The 22107-nt window shown below is 39.7% G+C and overlaps 1 long non-coding RNA gene across 2 annotated transcripts in view; it reads right to left on the reverse strand.

The window, feature by feature from the left end:
* The window catches only part of LOC125907509 (uncharacterized), a 90726-nt gene continuing 68619 nt past the window's right edge, over nt 1-22107 (reverse strand). The window contains exons 1-3 of one of the 2 annotated variants that reach the window (XR_007452732.1): nt 10683-10808; nt 4748-4796; nt 1-204 (exon numbers count right to left, since the gene is read on the reverse strand). This is a non-coding gene — a long non-coding RNA (uncharacterized LOC125907509). Of the gene's footprint in view, nt 205-4747; nt 4797-10682; nt 10809-22107 lie in introns of those variants that run through there. The other variant, XR_007452733.1, reaches the window with a different exon arrangement.

The raw sequence follows: 22107 nt of genomic DNA on the forward strand, positions 1-22107 counted from the left end.
TATCCTTATTGCTCGGTACTTGTACCGGAGCTGGTGCCAAACTTTCTGGCATCTGGCCACGGTGGTCGCCAGATGCCTGGCTATTTCCCCCCATGCTCCGGCAGTCTGTTTCCTATTATTATAATAGTTGTCATTGGTCTGCCAGAGCATGGGGTGCCCCGATACAAGTCGGATCAAATCCTTTTTATCCTGTTTGGAGGAAAGCTTGCAAAAAAGCAAAATCATTAATTTGTTTTGTATATACACAGCAAATTTTCTCATCTTGCTTCAGTAATGTTTTTTTACTAAAACGGTTCAGTAAAAGAATATTATACTGATTTTCAGCATAAATTATATGTTTGTACTGATTTTCGGAAAAAAAAACAATTTACTGAATGCATTTCAGTAATACATATTTTTATGAAAATCAGTATAATCAATGTCAAATTAGTCGTTTCACTGAATATCAGTGCAAACAACAAAAGACAGAAAATGCATCAATTCATTCTGTCAAATCGACTGTCAGTCAGAACATCAATACAAAACAACGCGGTATGTTCGTGCTCGTGATGTGCAAAAAGTTGATTTGGTAGGCACTTACAGTCACCCCGATAAAAATTCAGATGATATTTCGACGTGCGAGGTTCATTTAAAAGAATTGGCAGCCGTGTTAGTGTGGAATCAAGGATAATGTACAGGCGGTCCCCGAGATGCACGGTAACTCTTATACGCGGATTCGAAGATACGCGGTTTTCTAAATTTGACAATTCTTTGAGCAAATTGTACTGATTTGACACATCAATTGTAAGTTGCCAAATAATGTCCGTTTTGATCGAATGTTAAAAACTATTCCAAAAGCTTTGAAACTGTTATATTTAGTCAGAATCATATCAAATAATTCATAAAGTGACTAAAACCACCCCCTACTTGCAAAATTACACGAAAATTAGTGTTGTGTTTGGACCTTGCACTACTTTATTACACGTATTAACAACATATAAAATAAATAATAAAACACGATACATAACTGATACAACACACTTTAAAATAACAAGTGCGGTGGCCGCGCACCAGCCGCACCGAGCGCCCCTGCCGAGAGCTCCTGCTCGATCGGCTCACTAACACACTCTAACTGTGCGCTCGGCACACACTAAGCCTTGCGCTGCTTAGTGTGTGCGACAGTGTGCGTGACACACTGTCGTCCCCCTGGACGTTGACCGGTGGCAGCGCAACTGCCACGGCAAGTCCAGGGGTCGGCACGGCTGCCCACAACAATTAGTGATATTTTAGCTGTAAATCACGAGATTCGACTTACGCGGAAATTCGAGATACGCGGTATTTTGCGTTGCCGTTTTCAGTCCCCATTAACAGTGTATCTCGGGGACCCCACCTGTATTTAGAAGGTTGATTTTTATCGCTTTTGCTCAAGGTGTATGGATATTAGGAGGTGAAGTGCTTCAGAGCAAATTGACATTTCACGACTTGACATAACAATACTGGGGGCTCCGGTTTTAAAATCGTGGAGGGCTGCAGGGGGGTATAGTAAATTGCATGCGATTTGACATAACAATACTCAATGATGGCGCCCGGAAAACCCGCTAATAATTCACCTTCTTAATAAACACACCTTGCTTTTGCTGGGCGACATTTTGGGAGACATTTGTCACTCTCTGCATACAAATTTCATTACACCGCACCAGCCCTCCCCGATTTTTATATCGAAGCCCTCGGAACAGTTATGTCAAGTCGAGAAATGTCATTTTGCTCTGAACAACTTCACCTTGTCATTTTAAAACGCCTTGGTGTGGTTTACCATAATGGTTTACCACTGTCAGGCGTGATGCTATCTGGCATGAATATAATGTCAAGTGACAGGAGGTAGGGTATAAAATAAGTTGCTAAGTTGAATAAACTCTCTCTCTCTGTCTCTGCGTGCTGAACTCTATCCCCCAAGTGTGCTGCGTTATTGTCATTGCGATTCTGCTAACAAAACTGACCCAATTAACATATTCGAGCACGAATAACCGGGAATTCGAGCAAATTCCCTTAAACTGGACCCTTAAACTTCCCTTAAACTGCACCAGTTTAAGGGAATTTAGAAAAAAGTCCTGTAAAATCAACTGTGATGCGGTTTTTCGTTGCTTTCTTCTAGATTAGATCGGAAATTATGTTTCCTATCGTTATAGTTGGTCATGTAGCCATTTTATACTGAAATAATATCGATTTTTTATAGAATAACCTCACAAAAAATTTGCTTTTGTTTTTTATCAAATACCAAAGCTATGAATGTAAAATGAGCTCGACAGCATCATTCATCGATAGAAGAAAGTCTAATTTACGAACACACCAAATCTTAGCGCTCTCAACACACTTGATCACACACAAATCCACAATTTCAGGCATATCGAGTACTAATCGAGCAGATATGGAAAAACAATTTCGAGCAAATGTCACTCGAGGAAACTTTTTCACTATCACTGAAATCAACGCGTATCTTTGGCTATTATTGCCGAATTGACTTCCAATTGTGTGTTAATATGCCGATCTCTATATGCTCACTGGTATTCAATAAATGAGAATTATACATTTTTCATTCGTAATTCAATTTATGAAGTTCAAATTTTTATGTCTGAATTCCAGAATCACCAACCCGGGTACGTCATAATTTAGCCGAGACAGCTATGTATCATTTATCATGTAAAATTGAGACTCCGTGACAGACCCTACGGACAAAGAGCGGGATATTTTTAACATGGTGTGCGTAATAACCTAAAGTTAAACCGACGCAAGATTTCCTAGGCTTAGGGTTGGCCCTAGGGTGGGGGTCGTTACTACGATACTCTTCCGCTTCTATACAAACTACAAGACGCGCTCTCTCAATGTTCGCGACCATGCGCGAGCATCCTTTCGTGTGCTTGTGTTAATTTCTTTCATGTTGCGCTGTGTGCGTTTCTTTCGTTCAGCGATCGTTCACACTCGCTGCGTATTTTTTGGTTATCTAAAGCTAAACAAAAACAAAAACACACTTAGGTCTTTTTTCGTCACTTTAATTAAACTTTTATACCTTAACAATACATGATTTCACACATTTACGTACGGTGACACACAATATTTTACTTTTAAAATAGATCGCTCCATCGGTGCAAACGTTGAAGTGGCCCACGTTGATTACTGTAAAAAAGGTACGAAATAAAGCTGCGCGATGTATATAACATACATTGCGATTCAATTGCGCAGCTTCATTTCAATGCGCACAACACTTGAACTTCTTTTGGCTCAACAACCTTTGCCGGTCAAGGCCTGCCTGTACCACTTGTGGGCTTGGCTTTTAGTGACTTATTGATATTCTCCCATAGCAGGATGGTCAGTCCTACGTATGGCGGCACGGTCCATTTGGGGCTTGAACCCATGATGAGCCTGTCGTTAAGTCATACGAGTTGACGACTGTACAACGAGACCGGCTACACTTGAACACTTCACAAAATTATTACACCAAACGCTCACGACTTAGGCTGACACACGCGCGGCTGCTCGCTGCGGATCCTTGAGCTGTACTGACGATTTCGGGTGGTAGCAAGAACGAGAGCAACCAGAGGAACTTTCAGGGCTGCAGTGCAAAGGAGACGTCGATACCAGGACGCCTCTGCGAACAGATAAATCTTACGCCAGGACTCCACAGAGCATAACACGGAGCGCAACATAACAACTGACAGCTGCCAAACGCTTGAGAAAACGCTTGGGAAAGGAGGTTAAGCGTTTCATTAACTATCGGTCATCGCAGTAGGTTGGTAGCTTTTCAACGAAAAATGAGCGGCCTACTAAGGATATTCAAAACATGGTACCGGCAATAAAGCGTTTTATGAAGCGTTTGGCAGCTGTCAGTTGTTATGTTGCGCTCCGTGTTATGCTGTGTGGAGTCCTGGCGTTAGCGCGCTGGCCGAAAGTAAACGCACACATTTACACATTTGTAACTGTGTTAGTGCCAACACTGTGTAGAAACCAAAACGCGCACTCTCCTCCCAGTGTTTCACACCGTTTCCCCTTGTTTCTTCCCAATTGACATTTTCGAGCACGAATAATCGGGAATTCGAGCAAATTCCCTTAAACAAGAGCCTTAAACTTCCCTTAAACTGCACTAGTTTAAGGGAATTTAGAAAAATGCCTCTAAAATTAACTGTGATGCGGCTTTTTCGTTGTTTTCTTTTAGATTCGCTCGGAAATGATGTTTCCTATCGTTATAGTTGATCATGTAGCCATTTTATACTGAAATAACATCGATTTTTTATAAAATAACAACACACAAAATTTGCTTTTGTTTTTTCATAAAAAATCAAAGCTACGAATGTAAAATGAGCTCGACGGCATCGTCAATCGATAGTAAAAAGTCTAATTTACGAACTCACCAAATCTTAGCGCTTTCAACTCACTCGATCACACACAAATCTACAAATTCAGGCATATCGAGTACTAATCGAGCAGATATGGGAAAACAATTTCGAGAAAATGTCACTTGGGTACATTCCCCGCGCCTGTAAATCGCTCTCTCTCTCTCTCTCTCTTTGATTGTAGGGTAGGTTTTTACGCACACCATGTTAAAAATATCCCGCTCTATGTTTGTAGGAGGATCAACTAAGCTCATCATCGGTTACGGTGTATACGGTATACGGTATCACTATCGGTTTGCAACAATACCCTTAACTGTTGACTTATTCCATTATATTATATGATTCAAAACCCCGGATGGTTGGGGCTATATAATAATACTTACAATTGATGCTTGAGCTGGCGGGTTTTGGGTTTTGTTGGCGAACGTTCATCTGTAATAGAACGAAATGATGAATAATTTTGAGCACACACACACACAAAAATACACCCAACCTCCCTCTAAGCCAATTCCTAGGCGACCCAAAGCAGAAGCTTCCCGTCAAACATTGCGAGGGTTGCAAGGAGTATCATCTGCTCGAAATCTTATGGTATTTTCAATAATCTTTGTTTTTTCTTCAGTAATTATTTTTCCTGCAGTGTTAATTATCAAAAAGATCAGTCTTAGAATTTTTGTAGATTTTTTCAAAATAAAATGTTAAAATTCTAATTTTTTTTTTCAAAATAAAATGTATATTGAATTCAAAGATCTGCCACAAAAAGTTATGGGAGATACGAGACAAGTATAAGTTCTCAGAATGAAGCAACTGTCACATGTCATCACATTTGGGAGGTGACGAAAGTAGATTACTTATTTAGGAAACAGTTCGACCTTGGTAATGTTTTCATAGGGGTTAAACACAGCATTTAATGGAACCCAAACCGCATACATTAAAATATGAATAAAATGAAAGCAGCTAATAAAATAAAGCTTGGGTGGTCGATCTATCCCGTACAGATATTCCCAGTCACAACACGGTGCTACAACCGTTGGGATTATGACCACATGTCGTGAAACTGCAAAGATCCGAATAGATCCAAACTAAGTCTTCAATGTAGAGAAGAAGTACATAAAGCCCGCAGCTGTACCAAACCAGCCAAGCTCCTCACTTGCCCTGAAGGCAGAAATGTTCACCAGATAGGACGGGATAGGACGGACGGGTGCACATTAACAAGGAAAGCATGGAAGTAATCCAAGTCAACCTTAACCATTGCAAAGCAGCACAGCACATTTTGTGGCAAGTGGTGGCAGCAGAAGAAAAAGGAGATGTAGCGTTTAATTCTGTGCTTTACCAGGCGCTCACACGCACCATGAATTGGATCGCACACAAAACCACCAGCAATTTCGGTCATGGAAAGAATTCCTGTACAAGGCTTGGTCTCCAGTAAATTTGAGAGTCTTGTCATCGCTTTAATTTACGGAGTCGACTTTTGTGGTTGCTATGCTCCCGTTAGCTGGGAGCATGACTGATTTGTCATCATGCTGGATTATCTTAATGCTGAGTTAGTGGGACGGAGTTCAGTTGTTGTTGCAGAGGACTTTAACGCCTGAGCAGTATAATGAAGTAGCAAGCACACTAATAGCAGGGGTGATACAATGCTGTTTAGTCTAGCTCGGCTAGATGTAGTACTATGCAATACTAGCACAACTCTGACATACAATAGACACGGCAGGTCATCTATTATAGATATCACCTTTTGTAGCGCAATACTAACTCACAACCTGAACTCACGAGTCAGCGAAGCTTACAATCTCAGTGACCACGGTATGGCTCGCTATACTGAAGGAAAAATTGATGACAAAGCTTTAGCATCACATAATACTACGTGAGGGTGGAGAACTCATTGTTTCAACAAAGAACTGTTTAAAGCAGCGCTTACATTTGGTGATTTTGCAGATGTTGGAAGTGCATCTGACCTGGCAAATAGGTCTGGCCAGGGCATCCGATGCCTCAATTCCAAGGAAAAAAAAACATTCAAACCAAATCCGTCGTTCGGTAAATTGGTGGAACCAGTCTATAAAGAGCACCAGAGATGCATGCTGTGCTGCACGTAGAAAACATATGTGAAAGCCAGATCTGATCTCAAGAGGGAAATTAAGAATAGCAAGAATCGCTGCTTCCTAGATATGTGCACAGAAATCGCCCACAATCCCGGAGTCCTGCATTCAAGGAAATAATGCACAAAACGAAGCCCTACCGCAAGCTTGTCGAACAATGTCCTTTAAAGCTTCTGGGTATAATACAGCAACTGTTTCCAGTCCACGACCACCTAATAGCCACGGAAACGGTAGAAAAAATGAACATCAAAGAAGTTTAGTTTATTAACCGAACCTAAACTGGGGGCAAGGTACTATTATAGATTTTTGTGCTCTCTCCTCTTCTATAGCTTCTAGTTTTTCTGTTTACTCATGGCAGTGATCACCACCCACTTTTGTCCATGGCCATCAAATAACCCACAGCATTCGAAAACGTCCCAGGTGACAACATAAGGAGGCTGACTGGGTAAAATACAAAATATGACAATTCACATCACCCTTAGATGATCCCCCTTCCCTTACCCGATTTACAGCGACAATAACAAACGCAGCCTTTACTAGGATCCCTCTTATAAAGCGTATAGTTAGCAGAAAGTACGTTTCCTGGTGGAATAAAACAGTTGCCCTTGTCATTAAGACTCGACGCAAAGCACTGAAGAAAAAACGAAGGTTCGTGAAGACCTTCGCTCGGATTCGCTTCGGCTTCGGATTACTTCGGGTGCCGAATTATTTCACCAACTCAGCTTCCAAGTCAGCTTCTAACTCAGCGGATATCTGAGTGCTGGTGACCGTTGGGTGTTTTCTGGGAACCGACAGCTTCCGATGTAACCGATAGCATTCGGGCAGTACTTCGCACGGCAGCAAAGAGAAGGAGATCGCTCTCCTCTATTTCTGGTGCCGTCTAAGGACAGCACGGTAACATATCTCTCCAATAATATGAGCTTGGGTACACGGGGAAACCCAACACCTTGGGAAGATGGGTTATATGGCTAAATTGAGCGGGCGGATGGCCAGAGGATTCGTTCTTCAACCTGAGCATTATAGGGTTTACCAGTCCAATAAACAACTGTTCACTTGTTTATAACAATAGTCGTTTTGAATAGACACCGCTGTCTACCACTTGCTCACACGTAAGATGGTGTAAGCTACTCTGTCCAATTTAATAACACAATTTTCGCCTTCGATTGCACAACGATCGGATTCGGCACGATTTCTTGTGGTTGTTGTATTAACAGTATTAACAAAATTAATGTTATGATTTAAATGTATGTGTAGCGCCTGCAAGATAGGCAAAACGCGCACAGAATAATTATAGCTAGCTAGGTTTAAATTATACACATATACATTTACACACATACATCTACAATTAAGGTTACACGTAGGATAGAATAGAATAGCATAAGATAGGAAATAGGAAATAGTAAAATAGGCGATAATTAGGATTAGCCAATGAGGAATAGGATTAAGGAATTTTGGCGCGAATGAGTGAGTATAAATTAAGGATAAGTTGAGGTTTAGGATTATTAACAAAAGTCCGATCTAAGAGGAAACGCTGCCCGAGTTAACATAGAAGAAATAAACTCCAAGTAACTACACAAATTCAAGCCACATTATTCTTTTTGGGTAGTTAGAAGATTTTATATCACTACATATGGTTTATACTGCATATTGCTTGAATGAAAGAAACGTGTTTGAAAATGTTTTGTTTTTGCAAAATTTGTCGTAACAAACCGAACTGTAGCTCTAGCACAAAATAGTGCGCGCACAAAATTGTACTATAGCACAAAATAGCACAAAACTGTGTGGTACCACAAAACTGTGTGGTACCACAAAACTGTGCGGTGCCACAAAACTGTGCGGTACCACAAAATTGTGCTGTTGCACAAAATCGTGCGGTTGCACAAAATTGTGCGGTTGCACAAAATTGTGCTGTTGCACAAAATCGTGCGGTTGCACAAAATTGTGCGGTACCACAAAATTGTGCTGTTGCACAAAAGTGGTACCACCAAAACACCGCACACTTAATTGTATGTGGTAGCACCGCACCACACAGTAAAAAGTGCTACTTGACCCATCACTAACAATATCCAAAATAAGAACCCAACTAGGAAAAATATTTTAGTACAACGCAATCAGAAGAGAATTTTTTTGCGCTCAAATAGATTAGCAAGTAAATTGAAGTCTCCAAAAAATGAAAGGAAGTGGTCCATTCTCCATATGCACACAATAATAATGATACTAAACAACAGTATAAAATCGTATTTACAATCAAAATGATGAAGGTTATAGAAGTATTGATCAAATAAACAATCAAGTCCCTTACTGAAGAAGATTGTTCAGAGTTCAATAGGAAAACGAGCTGATATGGTAATGATGACATGACTTATATAGCATAATTTAAGATCACGAAGCGCTAACAAACGAAGATCATGTTCTTAATCCGTCTACCCGCCTTCTACCGCCTACCCGTGTAGGCCATACATTCTTAATGGAAGAATGATGTTTTTCGTGGCTAAAAACGTATATATTTTGAATTACTTGTTAGATTTTAATGAAAACTGTCTTATAGGTTCATAATAATGTTTTATAACACTCGTAATAAAATTAGAATATAAAAAAATCATATCAAGATTTTTTTTCAGTCAAAAATATGTTGTCACTCCAACACCCCAACCGGTCAGGCGTTGCTTATGTCTTGAGTTTTGAGGTGATGCTTATGTCTTTTTCCAAGTTTTACTTACGTTTCTTTCAAAAGTTTTACAATTTTTTTGTTATTTTGCTTTGTTGTATAAAAATATATGTTGACGATCTATAAGACGTGCTTATAATTTTTTTTTAAACCGTATCCCACCGGCATCAGACAATTTTGGAGCCGACTCTGCACCCACTGCTTCAAAGCTGACACCGCTCGAGCGGCTCCGGAGCCGGCTCCGCACCAACGACTCCGCACCCACGGCTCCGGAGACGGTTTTAACAGATTGCACAAAAATATCCTTTTCAATAAAGTTACAATCGGAAAGATCCGTTAATAGCTGAGTAAATAATGTTAAGGCCGGGGGGACATTGTCCGTACTCGCAAATGTAACTTTGATTTTCACTAGCGCATCTGGCGGCGGCTGGTGGAAGCTTTTTTTGGTCATCGAGGGAATGGTCGTGCTGGTTCTCAAAATTAAGTAGTTTTTCCATCTTTTTTTTGTCATGAAATATGAATGCAATGCGTGCAGGGCATGTGCATCTACTTTTTGCAAAACTGTTTTCGTCCGAATTAATTAAAAAATATGGAAAAATAACATATTTTCTTAAGCAACTCCTTATTGTTTGGTAAAATGCTTCGGTCAGCCGCCGTCAGATGCGCTAGTGAAAATCGAAATTACACTAGCGAGTACGGATAGTGTCCCCCGGCCTTTAAAATGAATTTATCAAAAAAATTAAAAATCAATAAGTTTTGAACATTGTTCACAATCACAAAATCACATCCGGTGTTAGCTTCTACACTTGAGAGAAGATAAATTCGTTTGTTACGCTACTATCATGCAATGCTGGCTCTATTGGAACATGAGTTTTAAGCCGTTGGTCCGGAGCCATTGATTCGTGGCCGGCTCCGGAGCTGTTGGTGCGAAGCCGGCTCCGGAGCCGTGGTTGCGGAACGGGCTTCGGAGCCATTGGTGCGCTCGAAACGCCCATCACTAGTCGGCAGTAACACTATAACTAAAGTTAGAATGTGTATGTTTAGGCCAGCGAATTCTATTTCGTTTGCTTGTAGTGGTTGACACCATTTTAATCAAGATGATTTCAGAGTTATTTTCAATCTATTGTTACACAACAAGCAATCAAATATAACTTCAATACAACGTTTGAAAGATAAGAAAAAGACATAAGCATCCACTCAAAACATGCGGCAAAGCCGGTTGTGTGTTGGCGTTACAGCTCTTTTTAGAGTGAAAAAAACATTGACATGATTTTTAAAATTCTAATTTTACTACGATATGTAATAAAACATTACCATGAACCTACAAGACAGTTTTCATTCAAATGTAAAAAGTAGTTCAAAAAATATACGCTTTTAACCACGAGAAACATCATTCTTCCTAACAAAATGTATGGCCCGGATAGGCGTTCGTACATGTGAAGGGTATACAAACTTAATTAATTTAAAAGATATTTAAATAGTTTTCATATTTTATAAAGTAAACATCTTTCCAGAGATCATTAATTTATTCTAGAAAAAAGATGCGAAACTTACCCGGATTAGTGGTCACAGCACAAAACGCACGCGGCACTTGAGAACACATGTTGCAAAATGAACATGTATGTTCGTCTGATCACAAGATGTATGTATTTAAAAGATGAATTATTAACACGTTTGCCGGGCGCCATTATTGAGAATTGATAGGCTGAAACAAGGTCTGTATAGAAACGAGGTCAAATATTACCATATCGATAAACAATGCGCAATCTCGGATTGCGCATACCCGCCATGCAATTGACAGCGATTTGCGAGGGCGCGCGAGGGCTCATACGCCATACAAGTTCACTGCCCCAGAGCCCTCGCATTAAAGAGCTTGCGAGCCTTGGTAATTTTTTCATCCCTAGTTTTAGCAGTTATAATTAAAGCACCCCGAAAGCAGCTATAACAGTGCGATTTGTAGCATACTAAACACCTGAATTTTGACATTTTATTTTAAAAAATCCACAAAAATTTAAATAGTGATCTTTTCGCCAAATACTACCGCACAAAAAATAATTCTTGAATAAAAATCAACGATTTTTTAAAATACCATAAGATTTCGAGCACATGAAATCTTTCGCAACCCTCGCAATGTTTGACGGGTATTCCAACCCAAGTGATCCAAGTGACCCAAGTGTTTTTCCATATCTGGGGGCCTTCACGATTCTAGTTAGTTTTTTGTATGGAGTTTGACAGTTGGAGGCTGAAATCATGTAAACAATCCATACAAAACCACACAAAAAACTAGCCTGCGATTTTCAGTCTAGAAAATTTTACCCTAAAAGCTAGAATTAGATTCGAGTACCTGCTCGAAAACACGGATTTGTTTACATTTATCCCAAGGTGCATTAAAGAAATCAGGTGATCGAATCTGGGATCAAAGTGTATGTAGTCCAGGTGGTCTCATAGCATATTTTTATAATCAAATTTGAATATCACTTTTTGACAGAACGAGTGAAAACTTTTGCTCCAACGAGCTTTCTGGAGGCTTGACGAATACTCAAAACACTCTTAAAATCTTCATTCAGAAGCAGAAGCGATAAAAATCAGGCTTCTAAATTCATACACCTTGGGATAAGCCCACCTGTATATTATACTCCCTCAGATAGCTGCTCGAAAACTGCTATACAATGCAAACAGCTGACAGGCTGAAATTTCAGCCTACGAGTTTCAAACGGAAAGGGCCCCTCTGTTCGATTAGTACTCGATAGGCTAGAATTTTGGATTTGTGTGTAATCCAGTATGTTGAAAGCGCAAAGATTTGGTGTGTTCATAAATAAGACATTCCACTATCGATGGACAATGCCGTCGAGAACGTTTCTCATTCATAGCTACGGTTTTTTGATGAAAAACAAAAGATAATGTTATGTGACGAAATTCTATATAATGAGTATTAGTTAAGCATAAAATGGGTACATGATCAACTTTATCGATAGGAAACATCATTACTGAGTGAATCTAGAAGAAAGTAACGAAAAAGCCGTACCACAGTTGATTTAAAAAAACTTTTTTCTATATCCGGTGCCGTTTAAGGGAAGTTAACCCATAACCAAGATACCGAAAACGCCACCAATTTCTTGTACTAAAAATCCAGTTCCATCAAACAAAGCTAAAAAACTATCAGTTTGGTGGGTTAAGCCACATGGCCACAGAAGCAGCCACTTCAATGTTGTTGAAGTCAGTTTTTTATGCACGGGCAATTTATTTGCTCAACATGTTTCACCTGTGTTAAAATGTTATTCAATTGTGCAAAGGAAGCAATTAAACGTGAGTGTTTAAGTTGGTTTGTTGTAAAACATTCATGTGTAATATGTGAATATGTGTGTTTGTTTACTTGCGAATGAACTCTTCCATTTCGCTGGTGCATAGTTTATAGACTAATAATATTGCTGAAGTTGAAGTGCAGTGATGTAAGTGAATGAATTTAATCAATCGAGGAGTTAAAATATTGACCTTAGCCAACCCTTGGCCAAACTTTTCCTCAAAGCATTTTTGGAAAAGGTGGGTTAAGGGTGGGCAGGATAAATACATCGGATCGGAACTGGCAGCTCCGATTGTTCTAAAATTTGGTGGGTTAACGACTGAATCGACCACCACAAACCCACGTGGGTTAGAAGTTTGGTTATTTGGGTACCGTGTGCCTGTTAAAAAGGTCCTTAGTTCCGCAAAGTACCGTCTATCTCTTAATCAGCCACAAAGTACGACATCGGAACGATTTTTCGTTTAACAGCCTCAAATCAGCTATAAAGTTCGAGCTGGCTATATGGGGCACCGTTCATTATCAGGATGGGAGAAATATGTATCCCATTTCTCCTTTTATTAGAGTTATCGAAATGAGTTTGATATAATAACACCTTTCAACGGGTTGGTCTTTGACAACCTAATAATGCAGACCATCTTTAATAAAGTGAAATAGCTCAGAGCTTAACGCAAGAGAACATAACACGTAAATCGTGCTATCGAATCTCACGCTCATATCTGGGAACACTACAACAGTGCAGTGCTGAAGACCCTTGTAAGGTTTTCTTTTGACAGTTGCAATTTAAAATTTCAAATTGAAGTCGAAATTTTTCATTAACATATTTCAAAGGCATTTAATTACTACTAAATGCACTGCTGATCGCCTTCAATTCGCCGGCGATTACAAGGCGATTAGAAGGCATTTAGAAGGAAATTTGCGGGTAGGGGAGCTATTTTTTGTCACGCGAGCCGTCGTCGCGTGCGACGTTGTCGCTACCCGTCAAACATTGGGAGGGTTGCAAGTACAGTGGAACGTCGATTATCCGAGCAGCTCGTGACCGGGCGGTTGCCGGTTTATCGATTTGCACGGATAATGGTCCAAGAAATGTCAAATTCATATAAAAATTAAAAAAATCCGCTAGTTTTATGATTAATTCACCTTGAATCAATCAATAAATTAGTTGATATATTTAGTAGAATATTATTTTAAACAATTACTATAGGTTTAACCACTGTTCATGAACAAACATAAATTTCGAAAACACCACTAGACACTACAGAGCTGCACAAAAAACAGGTTGCCCCAAGGTGTATGGATATTAGGAGGTGAAGTGCTTCAGAGCAAATTGACATTTCACGACTTGACATAACAATACTGGGGGCTCCGGTATTAAAGTCGGGGAGGGCTGGAGGGGGGTATAGAAAATTGTATGCGATTTGACATAACAATACTCAATGATGGCGCCCGGAAAACGCGCTAACAATTCACCTCCTTAATAAACACACCTTGAGGTTGCCCACTTGACTATCGCAGCAAATGTTCGATGTACGTGGGAGCCCTCGCAAGCCCTTAAAAAACTCTGCCTTTTGCTTGGCGGGTATGTCTATTAGAAAGGTAAGGCGGCGCTCTAGCAGCAATCGAACACGACTTCCGACACGAACAAACCCATATAATCATATGGAGGTGCACTGTCAGACACAAACAAACAAGACATACAAACAAGATTGTTGCTTGAGCACCGGGTAAGACGGCGCTCTGGCACCAGTCGAACAAGACATCCGACTCCTATAAACAAACCTATAAAATCATATGGTGGTATACTGTCAGACAAAACAAACAAACAAGACAAACATGTCAAATCCCAAGGATAATGTATTTAGAAGCAGTGTGACCAGAAATACCGATTTATCTGTATTCCTACCGATTTTTGATATGCCTACCGATTCACAGATTAGCCCCCTAAAACTACCGATTTTTCATTTATCCTACCGAAAATCACAGATTTTTTCGTAATACTGACCAAAAAGTCATATTACCATTTCCCAAATCACTTAATGAGTTGAACTCTATATGGAAATCACTAGCAACCAGAACCAGAACTTCAACAGAGACAACTAAGGCCCGTGTCGACTTCATGAAGTCGAACGCGCTGATAAAATTTTATATGCAATTTGACAGATAATGTAACCCGGCGCTCTAGCAGCAATAGAACACGAGATCGAACATGAAAAATGTATAGGACTTCCCAAGTGCCACAGATTAAGCTTAAACGACTGGAAAATTGAATATCCATAGAAAAAAAATGAAAGCTCCACAGCTTCATTGGTTTGATCAATAGATGGCGTATTACAACTCATCATTATATTGCTATCCTTTTCTTGCAATGTGTTTCGACAAGTTTCATCTTATCATGACCTATATAGCCTTCTAACTTTCTGAGCAAAAATCTATATGAATGGTCGTGTGGTCAAGATACGTGGGTATCAACACCAACGACCATTACTCAAATCTCACTTGCTACAATGCTGGTGGTTTCCATTGGAGTTTAGTATTTAAACAATCGTATCGCCGTTCTAGTTCTAGCGATGCATAACTTCAATGCGAAACCATACAACAGTACAGAGGAAATGAGAAAGCTCTCCTCCAAGCGATGAAGCTCAACTGGTTGGGGTATCCCACCAACAGAGAGCGCCATCAGCTTTTTTGCTATTTTTAGAATGCACGAGTCGTTTGCCGTCTGCTAAACGAAGTCTTTTTATATTCCGTTTAGGTAGAGAACTTGAGTCGTTTAGAAGCCGTTTAGTGGTCGTTTAGTGGATTTGTGGCACTTGGGTTGCCGTCTGCTAAACGAAGTCTTTCTATATTCCGTTTAGGTAGAGAGCTTGAGTCGTTTAGAAGGCGTTTAGTGGTCGTTTAGTAGATTTGTGGCACTTGGGTTCACATGTTCGATTTGTGGGTTATCACATCGAACATGTAAAACCCCATATATTTTTCATGTTCGATATCGCGTTCGATTGCTGCTAGAGCGTCCCAATCATTTGTTGGGTTAAATTCCCTAGTACAATTTTCCAACCAACACTTCAGAACGGCCTCATGTGACCGCTATGAACCAAATCTAAACTATATCCTTTAAATAAATGAAAGATGTTATTTTCTCGTGCTGTTCCTCATGGAACAGATTAGCATCCATCTACGACAACCCCCCCTCCCGCTCAACACTTCAAAGCCTACCGAAAACTACCGAAATAATCTTAAACTCCTACCGAAAACTACCGATAAAATTTTGATGCGCCTACCGAAAACCGCAAAAATAATCTGGCCACTCTGTTTAGAAGGTTGATATTTATCGCTTTTGCTGGGCGACATTGTGGGGGACATCTGTCACTCTCTGCATACAAATTTCATTACCCCGCACCAGCCCTCCCCGATTTTTATACCGGAGCCACCGGAAGAGAAATGTCAAGTCGAGAAATGTCATTTTGCTCTGAACAACTTCACCTTGTCATTTATAACACCACCCTACTAGCAATGAGAATGAAAAAGTGTGCGACTTTCAGGCGAGGGGCATGTAGAAGCATGGGGAGACGGTTGGAAATTCGCGGAATTGCTCGGAGGCGCGAGCGTGTTTTGGTTTCTACACAGTTTTTGCACTCACACAATTACACATGTGTGAATGTGTGCGTTCACTTTCAGCCTGCGCGCTCAGTTTGGTTTTCTCGCAGCGGCATGCGGGTATCGGTGTCTCGCTCGCACTAGTGCAGCGAGTGTTCCTCTGTGCGCTCCCCTTCTTGCCACCACACGAAATCGTCAGTTCAGCTCAAGCGTTCGCCGTGAAAGGCTGCGCGCGTGTTAGCCTAAGTCCCGGGCGATCGAAGTTTCGCTAAGTGTTGAAGTGTTGTGCACATTGAAATGAAGCTGCGCTTATTTTTTATCATCTATCCTAAATGTGTGATTTGCGTTGCTTCATTTTAATATTTGTTTGCTGTATTGAACATCAACAACGGTATCCATGCAGTTAGGCGACTATTTTAAATACGGCGATTTTTTTTATATAAATAATGTGTGTGATTTTGTGGCAAGATTGTGTGAAGCTATGTGTGAAAATGCCCCTTTATTTGCAATAAAAGTGATAAAATATAAACCAAGTTTGATGTGTTCAAGTTTTTGTTTTGATTCGGGTGCACCAAGTCCGAATGAAGGGAAGCGCACAGCGCGCTACGAAAGAAACGAGCGGGAGGGGGTGTCAGTCCAGCGCAGCGCAATTCGCTGGAATCAAGTGGGAGGGGGTACCAGTTCAGCGCAGCGCAAGCCGAAAGAAACGGGAAGGAAGGGGTATGAGGAAAATACGATGAAACAGCGCGAGCGAGCGTTCTTTACAGCGAGAGCGCCTCGTGTATTTTAAAGGCAAGCAAGAGAGCGCATTCTCTCCGTGGTAGCGCTCCATTCGCCATTTTTAATTTCGAGCCCAAAACAACGGACTTTGGATCCGATCTTGGGCCGGGCCCCCACCGCGTGTTTCTACTTACCCCTCGCCTGAAAATTTCGTTCTCTTTGTCTGTCGGGCATGGTCAAATCCCATACATCTTTCATGTCCGATGTCGTGTTCGTTTGTTGCTAGAGCGCCGGGTAACCGTTCAGAAAGACATATACGGACGTCACACGAAGCGTAAACTTTGGCGTAAACTGAATTTCAGCCATACAACCCTGAAATCTTTTGACAGGAAGTTTACGCTCTCCCATACAAATCAAGCGTAAACTTTTTGAGTTTACGCCTCGTGTGACGTCCGTAATAGAGACAAAACCTAGCACGCGACGACGCCTCGTGCGACAGAAAAAACTTAATTTTGCAAACAGAGCTACTTGTCTCACGCGACGTACGTATCTGTCATAAGGACGTCACACGAGGCGTACACACATAGCTGAAAAAATTGCTTAAGCAGGCAATTTCGGCAAGCTAAAGATCGCTGCTTGAATTCGGCTTTTTCAGTTGAGAAATAGCATAAAAGTTCCAGGTGATCCTTTTAAATAGCGTCTAAGCAGCTTCCTTATGCCTCGGTGCCAGGGATTATTTTTCTTTGTGTTTTATTTTCAAGCAAGACGTCATCATTGAAATAAAAAAAACAATTGTTTTGTTTTCTTTATGTGAATATTTATTTGTGAACTGTAAATGTTCATAACGTTCACAGAATTTTAAAAACTTTACAGTTAAGTCAAAACCACGTCACTTAATATTATTACTTCAAATAAATAATCTTACTGGAGCACAAACCACGAGACGGCGTCTTTCTTTGACACTTTGACAAGAGCCAGCTTGTACCGATGTCATGCATTAAAAAAACTATACAGTTCAACCAAGTTCGGCACTCATTCTTAAAAAGCCTTAAAGTTCCATCGTCTACCCTGCAGATAGTGCTGTCCAAGAACCACAAATTCACTAAACGACCACTAAACGGGTTCTAAACGACTCAAGCCTTCAACCTAAACAGAATATAGAAAGACTTTGTTTAGCAGACGGCAAACGACTCATGCATTCTAAAAATAGCAAAAAGCTGGAGGCGCCATCTGTTGGTGGGATACCCAACCAGGGGAGGTTCCTGCTTGGCGGAGAGCTTTCTCATTTCCTCTGTACTGTTGTATGGTTTCGCATTGAAGTTATGCATCGCTAGAACTAGAACGGCGATCCCTACCAGCATTAAACGGCTTTGAAGGCATTCAGAAGGCATTTAAAGCCTTAGTCGCCTTAGAAGGCGAATAAAAATTTCAACCGAAACTTTCACGGCTGAAACGGAATCTCTTCGAAATCTTTCAACTTTTTGATTCAACGAAAACAGATAGCTTGCCGCCATCTTAGCTTGTTTATATACTGGTTTTGCATCCTAACTAATGTAACTGCCAAATAGAGCAGTGACAACGCTTTTGGTTCCGAACCGAGAAAGCGTGTGTTCAAATCTTGATTTTTATGATGTTTTTTGTGTGTTTATTTCTTTTTAAATTCATATTCTCTTGCTAAAATTGTTATAAACAAAATCAATGTGAAGCAAAATTAAAATAATACCTTTTTTAAAAACATAAAAATCACACTATGTTCACCCTTCATTATCAGGATGGGAGAAATATGTATCTCATTTCTCCTTTTATTAGAGTTATCGAAATGAGTTTGATATAATAATACCTTTCAACGGGTTGGTCTTTAACAACCGAATAATGCAGACCATATTTAATAAAGTGAAATAGCTCAGAGCTTAACGCAAGAGAACATAACAAGTAAATCGTGCTATCGAATCTCACGCTCATATCTGGGAACACTACAACAGCGCAGTGCTGAAGACGCTTGTAAGGTTTTCTTTTGACAGTTGCAATTTAAAATTTCAAATTAAAAGCGAAATTTTTCAATGACATATTTCAAAGGCATTTAATTACAGTAGAACGTCGATTATCCGGGTAGCTCGGGACCGGACGGTTGCCGGTTAATCGATTTGCACGGATTACAGCGGTTACAGCTGTGAAAGTTTCGGTTGAAATCTTTATTCGCCTTCTAAGGCGACTAAGGCCTTTAATGCCTTCTGCATGCCTTCAAAGCCGTTTAATACTGGTAGGGCTTGATCTCATTTTACATTTATAATACGATTTTTAAGAAAAATAAAAGCTGATTTTGTGTGATAATATTTTAAAAAAATATTGTATTATTTAAGTATTAAATGAGTACATGACCAACTATAACGATAGAAACGTCATTTCCGAACGAGTCTTGAAAAAAGCAACGAAAAAGGCGCATCACAATTGATTACATAAGATTTTTTTTATAAATTCTCTTAAACTGGTGCAGTTTAAGGGACTTTGATTGAATTTCCGTTTTATCATATCAAGTACTTATCGATGAGATATGGAAAAACAATTTCGAGCAATTGTCACTTTGGTTGGGATATGCGCAATCCGAGATTGCGCATTCCCAAGCGGAAATTTTCGGACAGCAGGTTATGTGTATTTCTTTTTGTGTATTACGTTTAGCTTGCATCAGTTGTGTTCTTTCGTATCGTATCATTCATATAAATACCAACAATTTAAAAACTATTTAACCTCAAAATGTGTAACGCTAGAGTGCAATGAAGATAGCAAATATGCCATTGCACGCTGTTGTGGTTATGTGCCGAAAAAAATCTGAATCTCGTACACTGTTTCGTTTGTCAAATCGTGCACGAAATATCAATCGAAAAAACAGCCGAAAAGTGACATTTTCACTCGTTTGGGTATGTGCCGAAAAAAGTCTGAATTTCGTACACTATTTCGTTTCTCAAATCGTGCACGAAATATCAATCGAAAACACAGCCGAAAAGTGACATTTTCACTCGTTTGGGTATGTGCCGAAAAAAGTCTGAATTTCGTACACTATTTCGTTTCTCAAATCGTGCACGAAATATCAATCGAAAACACAGCCGAAAAGTGACTTTTTCACTCGCTTGGGTTGTTTATCGATATGGTAATATTTGACCTCGTTTCTATACAGACCCTTGTTTCAGCCTATCCATTCTCAATGATGGCGCATGGCCAACGTGGTAATAATTCATCTTCTAAATACATACATCTTGTGACCAGACGTTGATACAAGTCCATTTTGTTTCATGTTCTGCTGCCGTTGAAATAGACATAGAGCGAAAACGTCTCGCGCGACAAAAAATAGCTCAAAATTTCATTCCGCTTAGATAAAAGTAGCTCAACTTAGCCCAGTCAACCTACATGCTTTTTGCTTAAAAACATAAAAAATGGGTTAAAATGTGTTCAAATTTATTTATTTTAATTATGAATATGTTTGGCTCACAAACAAACTGAATACTTTGATTGTTTGAAAGACCAAGCAGAAATGTCGCGCGAGACAAATAGCTCTGTTTGCAAAATTTAGCTACTTTTTGTCACGCGAGACGTCGTCGCGCACTTAGTTTTCGCTTTACGTCTATTTGTACGGTCAAAGTACACTGGACGTACCGGCCTGTAGTAATTTATGGACCTTGATTATGTTCCGTGACGAGCCGCGTGCTTTTAAGTACCTTTCATTTTGTGCGATTTTTTTATTGAACAGTGCAATTAGGTGAGTATTGTGAAAAACTGATTAAGTAAAAAATGTATCGCAATTTTTTTTTTGTGTTTTATCAATGCCCTAGGGCCAGCAACCGGGCTTAACGTGTTAAATTTCGTAATCTTTTTTCATTAATATAAATTTTGATACATTGTCTGCACCTTTTATTACATCGGATACCCAGTTTTGGAATACAATTGTTCCAATTGTTCAATATTGTTGGACGAACTTCCGGCAAGTTTTCCAAATTAGCGACATAAAGCTTACTTACACCAGAATATTGTCAATAACTTTTGGCGCTACTCATTTTAACTATTATGCTTGCTATATTTTTTACCCTATTAGGATAAATATTTTGGTAGGGTCAAAGTAAGTAATTTATTTATTTCACTTTAAATCACAGTTCTGTAACCGTGCTCGTGTGGATACTGGCGTTGCGATGATAACAAAATCAACCCTTTTCTATGATATTGTAACAAAAATTTCCCTAAACAACTTGAAATCAAGTTACAGTTGCTGAAATTCACAATGTTTAGTCCCGTCATGGGTTCAAGCCCCGGATGCACCGTGCTCCCGTAGGACTGTCCCTCAGTGAGCTCAAAAACTTGGATGTACAGTCCGAACTCACTGGTTGAACTTCGATTCCCTGCCAACTAATGAATATGTGCTTTTTAGTTGGCACGTTTTTCTATACAAAAAATATCTGAAATTTTTTTCGGCATGGCATGCGATTTTTGTGAATTTTTCAAAAACCGGTTTTCCAATACAAACGCATGCTTTTTAATTGAACTATCAGCCAACTATTGAGCGTTCAACTAACAAGCGTTCAACTATTGAATTCTGGCTGTATTTCGTACCATATGATGATGATGAAACGGAATGGTTTCCTTGCACATAGATGTGATATTGTAGCCCTTTTTGGTAGGTTCAGAACCATATACAAATAGTCATGGTTATTGAAAATGTACTTGGTGCACTGCGACGTGGCTACAGAGTAATCGCAACAATTTGTGATAAATTCCCGGCTATTTCCCGGTTCTCCCGTTTGCTAGATGATGCTGTCCTACACAGCAAATTTTCTCATCCTGCTTCAGTAATGTTTTTTTTTTACTGAAACGGTTCAGTAATAGAATATTTTACTGATTTTCAGCATAAATGTCATGTTTTTACTGAAAATCGGTAAAATCAGTGTCAAATTAGTCGTTTTACTGATTATCAGTAAAACAAATTGCTGAAAATGCAGCAATTCTTTCTCTCCAATCGACCTGTCAGTCAGAACATTAAAACAAAACAACGCGGTGTGCTTGTGCTCGTGATGTATTAAAAGATTGATTTGGTAGGCGCTTACAGGCACCCCGATAAAAAATTCAGATGATATTTCGGCTTGTGGGGTTGATTTAAAAGAATTGGCAGCCGTGTTTATTGTGTATAATGTTGACTATAATGTGATTGGCAAAATCTTGTGGTGCTTGCTATAATTTTGTGGTGTCTGCGAGCGTTACTGACCCATCAACACTTGTTGCGACAAAATATAGTATAAAAACTGTATAAAACAACATAAAACATGTATGAATATGAACCGAGGGACTGGCAATCTCTGCGCATCAATAAAAATCTCAATTTAAAAG

This window comes from Anopheles coluzzii, chromosome 3, assembly GCF_943734685.1.
Source record: "Anopheles coluzzii chromosome 3, AcolN3, whole genome shotgun sequence".
NCBI classification, from domain to species: domain Eukaryota; kingdom Metazoa; phylum Arthropoda; class Insecta; order Diptera; family Culicidae; genus Anopheles; species Anopheles coluzzii.